The sequence below is a fragment of the Macaca nemestrina genome, unplaced genomic scaffold (assembly GCF_043159975.1).
Source record: "Macaca nemestrina isolate mMacNem1 unplaced genomic scaffold, mMacNem.hap1 Scaffold_45, whole genome shotgun sequence".
Classification (NCBI taxonomy): Eukaryota; Metazoa; Chordata; class Mammalia; order Primates; family Cercopithecidae; genus Macaca; species Macaca nemestrina.
The window spans coordinates 440253-453464 of record NW_027257674.1 but is presented as its reverse complement, the minus strand read 5'-3'; the positions used below and the strand labels follow the sequence as shown (position 1 = coordinate 453464).

The window sequence follows — 13212 nt, the reverse complement described above, 5'->3', positions numbered from 1 at the left end:
AAAAGATACTTGATATGGTTTCAGTTGTTAAAAATGTGTTGTGACTTGTTTTTTGGCCTAACACATAGTCTGTCTTGGAGAATAATCCATGTGCTACTCAGTGGAATGTGCATTGTGCAGTTGTGGAGTGGAGAGCTGTGTAAATATTAGGTCCATTTGGAATAGAGTACAGTTTAACTGATGATGTTTTGTTGTCTGGATGATCTGTCCATTGATGATAGTGGGGTGTTGGTTATAGTGGAGCATTGAGGTATTCTATTACTGTATTGCAGTCCATCTGTCTTGTAAGGTTTGTTGATACTTGCTTCTGTGTTTAGTGCTTGAGTGCTGGTTGCATATGCACTTATAATTGTTATGCTGCTGTTTACTTCTTTCTGACTATATGATTATCTTCATTTTTTTTCCTTTTTTGACTGAAAGTCTGTTTTATGTAAGTAGAGCTACTCCTGCTTTTTCTGTTTCCATTGGTATGGGATATCTTGTATCATCCCTTCACTTTCAGTCTATATATTATTTATGTCTTTACGGGTGAACTGAGTTTCTTGTAGGTAGTGTATAATTGGGTCTTATTTTTTAATCCATTCAGCCCCTCAGTCTTAGAGAATTTAATTCATTTATATTCAAGGCTATTACTAACAGGTAAAAACACACTACTGCCATTTTTTACTTGTTTTCTGGTTGTTTTGCTACTCTCTCTTTTTTCTTTTGTTCTTTCTCCCTTCCTCTTTCTCTTCTCTCTGATCTCTCTCTTTCTTTCTTCCTTTCTTTTCTTTCCTCCTTCCATTCCTTCCTGTCTTTATTTGTAGTGAGGTAATTTTTTCTGGCAGTGTGTTTTAATTCCTTGCTTTTAATTTTTAAGGTGTCTGTTATCGATTTTGTTTTCTGGTTACCATGAGGCTAAACAACATAATTATAACAAGTTATTTTAAACTGAAGAAAAGTTAACTTTGATTGGTCTCAGCTACTCAGGAGGCTCAGATGGGAGGATTGCTTCACACTAGGAGGCCGAGGTTGCAGTGAGTTGAGATCGTGCCACTGCACTCTCCAGCCTGTGTGACAGAGTGAGACCTTGTCTCATAAAATAAATAAATAAAAATGCAATAGCTTATAATGAATTCTGATTGTAAATTTTGAGATGATGATTGATAAAGTATAGAAAAGAAAGTGGAAATCATTCGTAATCTCATTACCCAAAGATAACTACTACTAATGTTTTGGTACATATGCTTCCTAATTCATAACCCTCTCTCCCTCACACACACACACAAATGTACGCATACAATAGATACATTTTACACACAAATATAATTTTATTGTAGCATTTTAAGAAAAACAGCTTTGTAATTTTTTATTTAAAATATTGTGGATATCTTTTGTGAATAATATTCATATAAAATATTATACATCTTAGGCCAGGTGCGGTGGCTCATGCTTGCAATCCCAGCACTTTGGGAGGCCGAGGTGGGTGGATCATGAGGTCAGGAGATCAAGACCATCCTGGCTAACACAGCAAAAACCCGTCTCCCCTTAAAAAAAAAAAACCAGCCGGACATGGTGGCACACGCCTGTAGTCCCAGCTACTCGGGAGGCTGAGGCAAGAGAATCACTTGAACCTGGGAGGTAGATGTTACAGTGAGCCAAGTTCGTGCCACTGGACTCCAGCATGGGCGAAAGAGCAAGACTCTGTCTCAAAAATATATATATGTTGTACATCTTAGTTTTAAGATTGTGGTTTCTGCTCTTTGGGGTGGCAGGTACACTTCTTGCTAAAATGAATCATCTCAGTGTCTTTGATTTACCTTCTCTCCCCTAGGCTATTGCTTTTGGAAGGGGGCCCTGGATCTCCCTCCTATTTACTTGGGGGCAAACATAGTATCATGGGGTTATGAAAACGTTGCCTGCGCCACATAGCAACCCTGGCTCCAGTTCTGAAAATAAAGGTAACGTAGGAGTTTTTGCTCTCTGATTAATACTAAAATGTAAATAAAGTGGTTTTAGATCATTGTAGCAAATGATTTAGATATAACTCTGTGTTCATTTTAATTAAGAGCTCAGGATTTCTTCACGGTATGTTCATTGCCTGCTTTATCAGTAAAAGTATAGTAGAGATGGGGTTTCACCATGTTTCTCAGGGGTCTCGAACTCCTGACCTCAGTGATCCACCCTCCTCAGCCTCCCAGAGTACTAGGATTACAGATGTGAGCCACCAGACCCAGCTGTCACCTTCTTACTTAGATGGAGTCTTGTGTGAAACACACCATGGAACTCATGTTCACTTACAACTGTGAAAGGCTGACCACCTTGTGTGACGAGATTGGAGCCTGTCTGCCACACCTCCCTGTGTGTCTCCGCATGTCCTCAGGCCTGCTGGCGGGGCGGGGGCTCCCTTGTCCTCTTATGCAGAGGAAGGACGTGGCATGTGTTGAGAGCCAGCCTGGAGGTGGTACATAGTAACTGCCCAGCCAGTGGAACCCAGCAGGAAAGTGAGAACTGTTCTTTTCCATCCTTTTGTTGTTGTTGTTGTTGTTGTTGTTGTTGATACAGAGTCTCACTCTGTTGCCTAGGCTGGAGTGCAGTGGCATGATCTTGGCTCACTGCAACCCCTGCCTACTGGGTCCAAGTGATTCTTTTGCCTCAGCCTCCCAAGGAGCTGGGATTACAGGCACCCACCACCATGACCGGCTAATTTTTATATTTTAGTAGAGACAGGGTTTCACCATGTTTTCCAGGTAGGTCTTGAACTCCTGGCCTTAAGAGAGCTTACCACCTTGGCCTCCCAAAGTGCTGAGATTACAGGCATGATCCATCACGCCCAGTCTAGAACTTACTTTTCCCTTTTCTCTTCCTTTTCTTTACTTTTCTTTCTAAATTTGACACAGAGTCTTGTTCTATCACCCAGGCTGGAGTGTAGTGGTGTGATCGCGGCTCACTGCAACATCCACCTCCCCGGGCTCAAGCAATTCTCCTGCCTTAGCCTCCCGAGTAGCTGGGACTGCAGGTATGTGCCACTATGCCCAGCTAATTTTTCTTTGTATTTTTAGTAGAGACAGGCCAGGCTAGTCTTTAACTCCAGACCTCAACTGATCCACCTGCCTCGGCTTCCCACAGTGCTGGGACTCCAAGCAGGAGCCACTGTGCCTGGCCGAACTTCCCTTTTCTTTCCATTTCTTGGTATTTGGAAAGTGAGCAGCCATGGAACAGCCGGTGTTTTCAGCTGGTGCAGACCCATCTGGTATGCTCGTAAGGCTTCTAGCTGAAGGAAGTGTCCACCCTGCAGTCTCGCTGGCATCCCATCACCTTCCAGAAGCAGGACGCCAGCTGTGTGTGCTCTTGGCCCACACTGAGCCTGTGCTCGGGGTGCTTCTCTTGCCAGTTTCCCCACCCCTTGTTTTGGGTGAGGTCCCTGCCCGGCTGGCATGGGAAACAGGATGGGGAGTGGTCACCACTGTGGTTTGTTGCAGAGTGAGTTTTGTGGATGCCCTGCCTAGGCCTGGCTCCCGTGTTTCTCCCACTTGGCTGCAGCTCCAGCCCTGCCCCGTCTCGCATAGCTTCCTGCCCAGCCCCGCACGGCAGCCTTCCCAGCACACAGAAACGGCACAGACCCCACAGAACTCCAGTGTCCCCTCCCCTAGACCTTTACATACACCTGGTAAGTTGGGCCTGGGTCCCATCGTGTGAGCTGTATGTGGCCTGGTGGGTTGAGGTGCTAAGGTCACCTCAAATTACAAAATTTTGTAACAATATTGTTTTTTCAGTTTTTAAAACTATGATCTTTCTTAAATATTCTGTAATACCAATGCTTTTGATGAATGAATTAATCATGGACACCTGCTTAGAAGACAAAAATATATACAGAATTTTGTGGTCTACTTCCTCAATTATATAAATCATTACATTTTAATAAGCATGAAGTCACCACGCTGAGGAAAATGTAAATGTGTAAACCTCAAGTTTGCCATTATCTTATAGGAATGGGTGTGCTCAGTTACTTGGCAGCTGAATTAAACCTTACTCTAGAGCAGCGCTCTCCACTACTAATATAATGAGAATCCCGTATGTTATTTAAAGTTTTCCAGTTACTACATTAAAGAGTAAAGAGATGCAGGTAAAATTAATTGTATCAATGTTTTATTTAACCGGGTGTATATTATCTATAATTTTAACATGTAATCAATATAAAAGTTATTAATGATGTATTTCATTCTTTTTTTCCATAAAGTCTTCCGAACTTTGGTGTGCCTTTTAGCCTTACGGCACATCTCGATTTGAACAAGCCACACTTAAAGTGCTCAATAGCCGTGTGTGGCTGGCTAGTGGCTACCATGTTAGACAGTGCAGCTCTAGAGTGGGGATCAGGTAACTTTTCTCTAAAAAGCCAGATAGTAAATATGTTAGGCTCTGTGGGTCATACAGTTTCTGTCATAACCATTCAGTTCTGCCTTTGGAGCATGAAAGTGGCCATAGACGATATGTGAATGAACAGGTGTGGCTGTGTTTAACTAAAACTTTATATTTACAATAGCAAGTGATAGGCTGGATTTGGCCTGTGGATGGCAGCTTGCAGACCCCACTGTGGAGCACTAGGTTTATAGGCAGTCTCTGCTGTGCATGTGGTTTGTTGTTTCTTATGTCAACTGCAAGGATGAGACACATGGATACACTGGGTGTTTAATGAAACATAGGGGGCTTATAAATACTTGCTTTTTTTCTATAACCTATAGACTTATTTCCTTTGATTATAATGCTGTCAACACTTTGATAACTATTTCACTAAAACCCTACAGGGAAACTAAGCTTCTCTCAACTTGTATTCATTATGGTAGAATGTCATTATTATGTCTGATTATATCTGCATTCGGTTATTGATGATGCTAGTAACAATGAACTTTGTGTTGCTGCAGCTCACAAATGCTTTTTTACATCTGCAAGAAATTAACTAGTCATCAAACGCTTAGTAGCACAGAAATTCTCAAGTAGTTGCGGGAAATTTTGATCTGCAGGAATAAATTTCTTCTTAAAAATAAGGTAAGCAAAATGACATCTTTAAAAAATGGAAGAATATTTGGAATGGTAACGGGGAGAGATTAAAAAGTGTTTTCTAGCTAAATTAGTTTCTATTTCAGCTTCTCCTTTCTCCCAAGGTTCTCAAAAGGATACATATGTGCAGAGGACAATGGCTGGCAAATCAACATTTTAAAAGTTATTCAGAGGCTGTGGCCTTAAAACCACACTGTTGATGAATTCTAGTTCTAGTTGAGTTAAATAGGTCTCTGTGGGGCAGGCCTAGGAAAAGTGGGAACTGCTATATCCAAAGTAGCTTGAGGAGCATATTCCATCTTTACTCTCAAGTTCATACAGAAGACATAATTCATCCATTGAATTTGATTTAACATGTAGCTTCTATAATGAAGAATTCTGTTATGGCATAGATTTAGGAGTACTTGATTTAATGAGTTTTTGTCCATTTCTAGAATCATAGCTCTGAGAAATTGTAAAGGCCTAGATGTCATGGCTAGACTAGTCCAGAGAATTATCTATCAAGAAGGAAAAGGGAAAATGTTGAGGGTCCTCAATCTAGATTTATTTCTATTCCTCCAATAAGGGTTTCACCTCTTGAAAATATCAGGAGACTTCTTCGTTGGGGTGGAGTGAAATTTTTGAGATTCTGAACTATTGAAACATAGGTTGTGGAGGATAGAGAAGAACCTTAAATTTTTTTTTAACAAATAGTTTCTATAGTTAATAAATTTAGGGATTCTCTTATGGCCTAGTTTTGGGAGTGCCTGATTCAATGAGTTTTTATCTGGTACTAGCGGCATAGCTGTGAAAAACCTTAAATGTATGAAACTCATATCCTTTTTGTTATTATACTGCTTGTGGTTAATAAATTGTCTCTGTTTAGAAATAGACTAATGGTGAAGTGGTTTTATTCACATCTGGCCTATTTGATGTGTTAATGTAGCAAAATTTGGCATTATTCCAAAGATACAGAAAGAGACTAGACTTCAGACTTTCATGCCCTTGCCTATGGTGTAATCTCCAGAATATGAGTATGAGGAATCCACTAATGAATTCCTAGTGCCCTGGTCAGCACAGTCACTCTTGTGACATACTGGGTGTATATACCAGGGTTAATTACTGGTCCAGAATAACTTAATCTCAAGAGTTAATTTCTAGTTATCCCAACATGGCACAGGATAAAATCTTATAGAAAAAAAAAATCTTTGTCATCGAGATTGAATCATAGTTTTCACACAATAGATTTATGTTCATGTTTTACTTATATTTATGTTAGGCTTAATTTATATTTGTAGAATCTACTGTTTCTGATGATTTAGAGAATGGATGGGAAACTGAAAGAAATTTTAAAGACATTAAGTAAACATTAATTGTTCTAATGGGTTTCTAGTGAATCTCCTTCAAGGTGGGGCATAGAGACTGAGAGGAGAGGTTTTCTAGGAGAGTCTCAAACAGGAAGACAAGTCAAACAAGTTTTTATTCCTCTTGGTGGTCAGTGCTTCAGTAAAGCTTATTTATTTCTTTTTTTCTAGCAGGCAGATAGAAGTTCCTGTCACTTTCTCCTTTTTCATGGAGTAGGATGTGATATTCCGTCTAGTGGAAATACCAGTCAAATGTCCATAGATCATGAAGAGTTACTACATACTCCTAGAGACTCTCTCCAGAAGGGAAAAGGGAACTCCTCCATGGTCAGCTTCTTTTGTAATTTTCCTGTATCATCTTGTGTGTTCTATTTGTTTTCTGAATGAACTTTGGTAAATTTCATCTAGGTAATATAGTGTAATAGTGAAAAACTGATTAGACTCCCGTTCTATCACTGCTCTTTGTAGAACTTTGGGCAAGTTCTTAACATCCTTGTTCCTCAGTTCCTCGACTTTAAAATGGGGGCAATAATAATTCCTGCCCCAGAGTTGTCGTGAGGGTTAAATAAAAGGATGTGTAAATAGCACTTGACACAAGCTGTATTTGATAACTATAATTATTATAAACCTCCACCCCATAAGAAACCATGCATACCACAGAAGTATAGAATTTGTATCACCTAACGAAGATACAGATTTACAGGGATAAAAACAAAGAATTTTGCTTCATGTTAAAGATAAGTGTTTCTCCTATCACAGGTGGGAATTGAATAATGAGAACACATGGACACAGGAAGGGGAACATCCCACACCAGGGCCTGTTGTGGGATGGGGGGAGGAGGGAGGGATAGCATTAGGAGATATACCTAATGTAAATGACTAGTTAATGGGTGCAGCACACCAACATGGCACGTGTATACATATGTAACAAACCTGCACATTGTGCACGTGTACTCTAGAACATAAAGTATAATAATAATAAAAAAGATAAGTGTTTCTGTGTTTTGTGTTTGTGTGTATAATTTCTCTTAAATATAAATCATATTTCAAGTGAAAATATCAGATCATTATAGAAGGGTTTATTTTCCAGACCAAAACATTTTTCATCCCTAATTTTTAATACAACCTCACTAAAGAAAAAAAAAATCTAAGCAGTATTGTATTTACTATTGTCTGTTGTACTTGTAGAATTTGCATTTGTTTATCAATTATTTTCTCCATTTTATGTTTGGGGAATAGATAATTCAGAATCAAGTCTATCTTCTACAGCAATATTTAGTTTTTGTTTATGCCCTTGTTTCAAAGAGTGCTGCAGTGTGCTTATTTTATTACTTCCCTATAGCAAGTAGATAGAATTTTCTGTTACTTCCTCTTTTTTTATTTTATTTTATTTTTACTTTTTTATTTTTTGAAGATGGAGTCTCACTCCATTGCCCAGGCTGGAGTGCAGTGGCATGATCTCGGCTCACTGCAAGTTCTGCCTCCCAGGTTAACATTATTCTCATGCCTCAGCCTCCCAAGTAGCTGGGACTACAGGCACCTGCCACCATGCCCGGCTAATTTTTTGTATTTTTAGTAGAAACGGGTTTTCACCATGTTAGCTAGGATGGTCTCAATCTCCTGACCTTGTGATCCACCCAGCTCGGCCTCCCAAAGTGCTGGGATTACAGGCGTGATCCACACCGCACCCGGCCCAAACAGATGATTTTTTGTATTTCATCTTTTGTTAGAAATTACATTTGTGGTGGGAGGGAGCTATTTTTTTTGCAGTAAATTATTCTATCCAACATGGAAACAGTAGTATGGATTTAAATATGTTTAATATCTTTCAGTAAATTGTCATCTTTAACCAAGTTCAAATTATTACACTTTTGGCCAGTGGGGGCCTCTTTAAAATTCATTCCTAACCATTTTTTACTTGACCCTTATTAGTCAGTGTTGCTGTCTGGTATGACAAGATGTTTCAGGGTCATTATGTCTTTTTTATTTTTCCTTTCACTCCATACATATAAGCAGCCATTTCCTAAAGGAGTCCAGATTCCTTTTACTGGGAAATGGTAGTTCAAGATTACAATTGGGTGAGGGTTACTGTGGGATTAGTCACTAGTCATTGCTATGGGATTGATCATTAGTCATTAGTATGGGATTGGTCATTGTTTCTAGGCATTTTCAATGGAGATAAGTAAAATTATGTTTTCTTAGTACAAAATAAAATATATTGACTTTATATAGTTACTTCTATTTCAAATTCAAGACTACATGTTCTTTACCATTACTTTCATCTCCCATGCTGAAAGTCTTGGGTTTTTAGAGACACTAGGAGTGATAGAATTACAATACCACAGAAGTACCTGTTGCCTTGATTCTACAATACATGCAGGATCAAGATTTATCTTTGTTTTGTCACTAGAGTATATTCTACTAGCAATATACAGTTAATATTAACTTGAAATCACTGAGAATACTTCCTCTCTTTATGATTCTTCCATTAAAGAATTTGATACAGATTACCGTTCATTTACTTTTGACTTCCAGACTTCTTAAAATTTTAATTTTATGTTTATGTAAGTTGCATAGTTCTAAAATGAAATCTATAAAACAATATGTATTCCATATAGAATATGGATTCTCTTCTTGTCACTTCTACTTTCTTTTTATTTCCTAAAGGCAACCACTAATTTTTTTTAACATTTCATTCTTCTACTGTTTTGTTTTGCTTCTTAGTATAAGAAACATATATTTCTATCTCCTCCCTTGTCTTAGATGAATGGAACATATTGTGTATATTTTCTCCATCTTGTTTAACTTAAGATATATTCTGGAGATTATTCCATTGTTTAATAAATTTAGACTTTTTTTGTTTTATGTTACATTTAATTTTAGACATGTCTTTTATTTAAGTGTCATTGTGTCATCCATGTTATTTGCTCTTTTGGCATATATAAAATACATATATACATGTGTACACATATATACATACATATATACATGTGTACACATATATATATATGTGGGAGTGTGTGTGTGTGTGTATATATATATATATTTTTTTTTTTTGAGACAGTCTTGCTCTGTTGCCCTGGCTGGAGTGCAGTGGAGCTTAGCTCACTGCAAACTTTGCCCCCTGGGTTGAAGCAATTCTCATGACTCAGCCTTCCAAGTAGCTGGAACAACAGGCGTGCACCACCATGGTCGGCTAATTTTTGTATTTTAGTGGAGACGGAGTTTCACCATGTTGGCCAGGCTGGTCTCGATTGCCTGCCTTGGCCTCAGTATGTATTACTGTATTTAGAAAGATTTGTCATTCAGACTAGCACTCAGACTGTGTAATGATAAGGAATTTATTGTAGAAATTAGATTGTATACAATTTTGAGGGGACTAAGTGAGTTGTGTGTCTGGAACAGGGAATCGGAGGATTAGAGGAGTCCACTAACCAGATAGTCCAAATCAATGAGAATGGGTAGACAAGTTGGAGCTGTTCGGGAAATCTGAGAAGTCAAGTATATCCAGCCACTGAAGTGAGATTATGAAGGAGGAGCTTGAGGAGGGCACTGTGGGAAACACAATCACTAAGACAGGGTTTCATCATATTGGCCAGGCTGGTATCAAACTTTTGACCTCAAGTGATCCTCCTGCCTCGGCCTCCCAAAGTTCTGGGATTACAAATGTGAGCCACCACACCCGGCTGTTTCTCTGATTTTTATGGAATACTTAGGGAGATCCACAAGCTGCATTTCAGCTCCTGCCATCTTCTAAAAGTCCCATTTTCGGCCCTTCAGGGTTTTTTTCCTCCATAATGTTTATAATCAACTTTAAGAAGTTCTGTACTTTCTGTTCTGCCCTCTCCTTTATACTCTAAAAATGCCCTCGCATTTTATTTAGTACTTTTTTTTATTTTTATTTTTTGGAGATGGAGTCTCACTCTGTCACCAGGCTAGAGTGCAGTGGCATGATCCCGGCTCACTGCAATCTCTGCCTCCTGGGTTCAAGCATTCTCCTGCCTCAGCCTCTCAAGTAGCTGGGATTACAGGTGCATGGCAATACACCCAGCTAATTTTTGCATTTTTAGTAGAGACTGGGTTTCACCATGTTGGCCAGGATGGTCTCGATCTCCTGACCTCGTGATCTGCCCGCCTCGGCCTCCCAAAGTGCTGAGATTACAGACATGAGCCACCGTGCCCAGCCTATTTAGTATGTCTTTTTTTTTTTTTTTTTTTTTTTGAGATGGAGTCTTGCTCTGTTGCCCAGGCTGGAGTGCAGTGGTGCGATCTCCACTCACTGAAGGTCCGCCACTGGGTTCACGCCATTCTTCTACCTCAGCCTCCCGAGTAGCTGGGACTACAGGTGCCCACTACCATGCCCAGTTAATTTTTTGTATTTTTAGTAGAGACGGGGTTTCACCGTGTTAGCCAGGATGGTCTCGATCTCCTGACCTCGTGATCCACCCGCCTCGGCCTCCCAAAGTGCTGGGATTACAGGCGTGAGCCACCGCGCCCAGGCAGTTTTGTATTTTTAGTAGAGACAGAGTTTCACCATGTTTGTCAGGCTGGTCTTGAACTCCTGACTTCAGGTGATCTGCCCGCCTCGGCCACCTGAAGTGCTGGGAATACAGACGTGAGCCACCGTGCCTGGCCTCTAAATTCATGTTATGGAGAATCATTTTCATGGTTAAAGTATCCTGAATTGACTGTGGCCTGTTGGGAGGTGGGATGGAGGAAGCTACTTGTGGAAAATGAAGAAAGGGAACCACACCAGAAGCAAGAAAGTGTCATCAATTTTTAAATCAAAGGCTCCATGAAAAAGGACAGTACAAATAGCCTGTTTTTGTAGCTGACCATTGGATTGTGGACGGCACCTGCATCTACCAGGTTCTTCTTTTAAATTTTTGACCTGATATTCATGAACACAGTGCTACTGGTTAGACCTCTGTCCAAGTGTTTTTTTGTTTTGTTTTTTGTTTTTTGTTTTTTTGAGACGGATTCTCACTCTGCCGCTCCGGCTGGTATGCAGTAACATAATCTCGGCTCACTGCAAGCTCCGCGTCCCATGTTCACACCATTCTGCTGACTCAGCCTCCTAAGGAGCTGGAACTACAGGTACCCACCTCCATGCCTGGCTAATTTTTTGTATTTTTAGTAGAGACGGGGTTTCACAAAGTTAGCCATGATGGTCTCGATCTCATGACCTCATGATCCACCTGCCTTGGCCTCCCAAAGTGCTGGGATTACAGGCGTGAGCCACCATGCCCGGCCACCTTTGTCCAGGTTTAAGCTTTAGAAAATAAGGTCTTCATGCAGTGGGAAGCCTGGTTAGGGTTATGATTCTGCCCTGGGGCATCTGCCACTTCTGACCTGGATGTAAACTTGGCATTTACTATTTACTTCCACACTTGAACAGCCAAAGATGGGCTGAGCACAGAGGCTCACATCTGTAACTCCAGCACTTTGGGAGGCCAAGGCACAAGTATTGTTTGAGGCCAGGAGGTCAAGACCAGCCTGGTCAACATAGTGAGATCTTGTCTCTGTAAAAGCACACAAACAAAACTGAGGATGGGTGTGTGGCAGGTAGCAGATCAACCTGGAAAACCATTAATCTGAGAGCTGAAAGGACCCTTAGACCTGCCCCCAATTAACAGATGAGACTCTGCCCGGGGGTCATAGCCTAAGATAATGCATTGAGCTTTTCTAGAGATTTGAAAATAATCAATCCTAAAACCCCGAAGCATACTGCTACTGTTTGCTACTTAATATGTTTTCTAGTCTGGGTGTGGTGGCTCACGCCTGTAATCCCAGCGCTTTAGGAGGTTGAGGCGACTAGATCACCTGAGGTCAGGAGTTCAAGACCAGCCTGGCCAACATGGTGAAACCCTGTCTCTACTGAAAATACACACAATTAGCCAGCCATTGTGGTATGTGCCAGTAATCCCAGCTTCTTGGGAGGCTGAGGCAGGAGAACCATTTGAACCCGTGAGGCAGAGGTTGCAGTGAGCTGAGATTGCGCCATTGCACTCCAGCTTGGGCCACAAGAGTCAAATTCTGTCTCAAAAATAATAATGATAATAATAATATTTTCTCCAAGCAAGGGATTACTTTGTACTGCAAACTGGTGTGAAGGAATCCACCATGTATCAACTTTTGGAATGATGACAGTTATTTCTAGATCATGGAGGTGGGAATGCTTGTTGGTCATCTACTTTGTTCTTTGTTATATTGATTGATTTTTTTAAAACTAGCATTTTTATAACAATAAAGTCATAAAAATAAGTAACTAAAATAAAGTAAAATAATCTAAAAAGGCCAGGCACGGTGGCTCACGCCTGTAATCCCAACACTTTGGGAGGCCGAGGTGGGTGGATTAGTTGAGGTCAGGAGTTCGAGGCCAGCCTGGCAAACATGGCGAAACCCCATCTCTACTAAAAATACAAAAATCAGCTGGGCATGGTGGCAGCCTCCTGTAATTCCAGCTACTTGGGAGGTCGAGGCAGGAGAATCGCTTGAACGTGGGACAAGGTGCTTGCAGTGAGCTGAAATCACGCCATTGTACTCCAGCCTGGGTAACAAGAGCTAAACTCAGTCTCAAAACAAAAAAAACAAAATTTAATATAATTGAGTTGAATATTTAAACTTTTTACTGACATTTCGAATTAGATTCTAATTCAATTGAAAAGAGAATCTCATAGAAGCAGATGTACTCAATTATGTTACCTCTGTGGTTTCATTTAAGCAATTTGTTTTGTGAAGGGACACTAATCCAACCAGATTTTAACAGTGTATAAATATGTATGTATTAATTTAATTACAATGACAATACTCTCAACTCTCCATTTGAATA

At 40.2% G+C, this 13212-nt stretch overlaps 1 long non-coding RNA gene across 2 annotated transcripts; it reads left to right on the top strand.

Moving 5' to 3' along the window:
- The first annotated feature begins 1826 nt into the window (after positions 1-1826).
- LOC139361369 (uncharacterized) lies at positions 1827-7325 on the top strand. 2 transcript variants are annotated; one of them, XR_011618933.1, is made up of 6 exons: positions 1827-1940; positions 2900-2998; positions 3462-3649; positions 3970-4105; positions 4902-5025; positions 6552-7325. It is a non-coding gene; the product is annotated as an uncharacterized lncRNA (long non-coding RNA). The 2 variants fall into 2 exon arrangements; XR_011618934.1 differs by lacking the exon at positions 3462-3649.
- The last annotated feature ends 5887 nt before the right edge of the window (positions 7326-13212 follow it).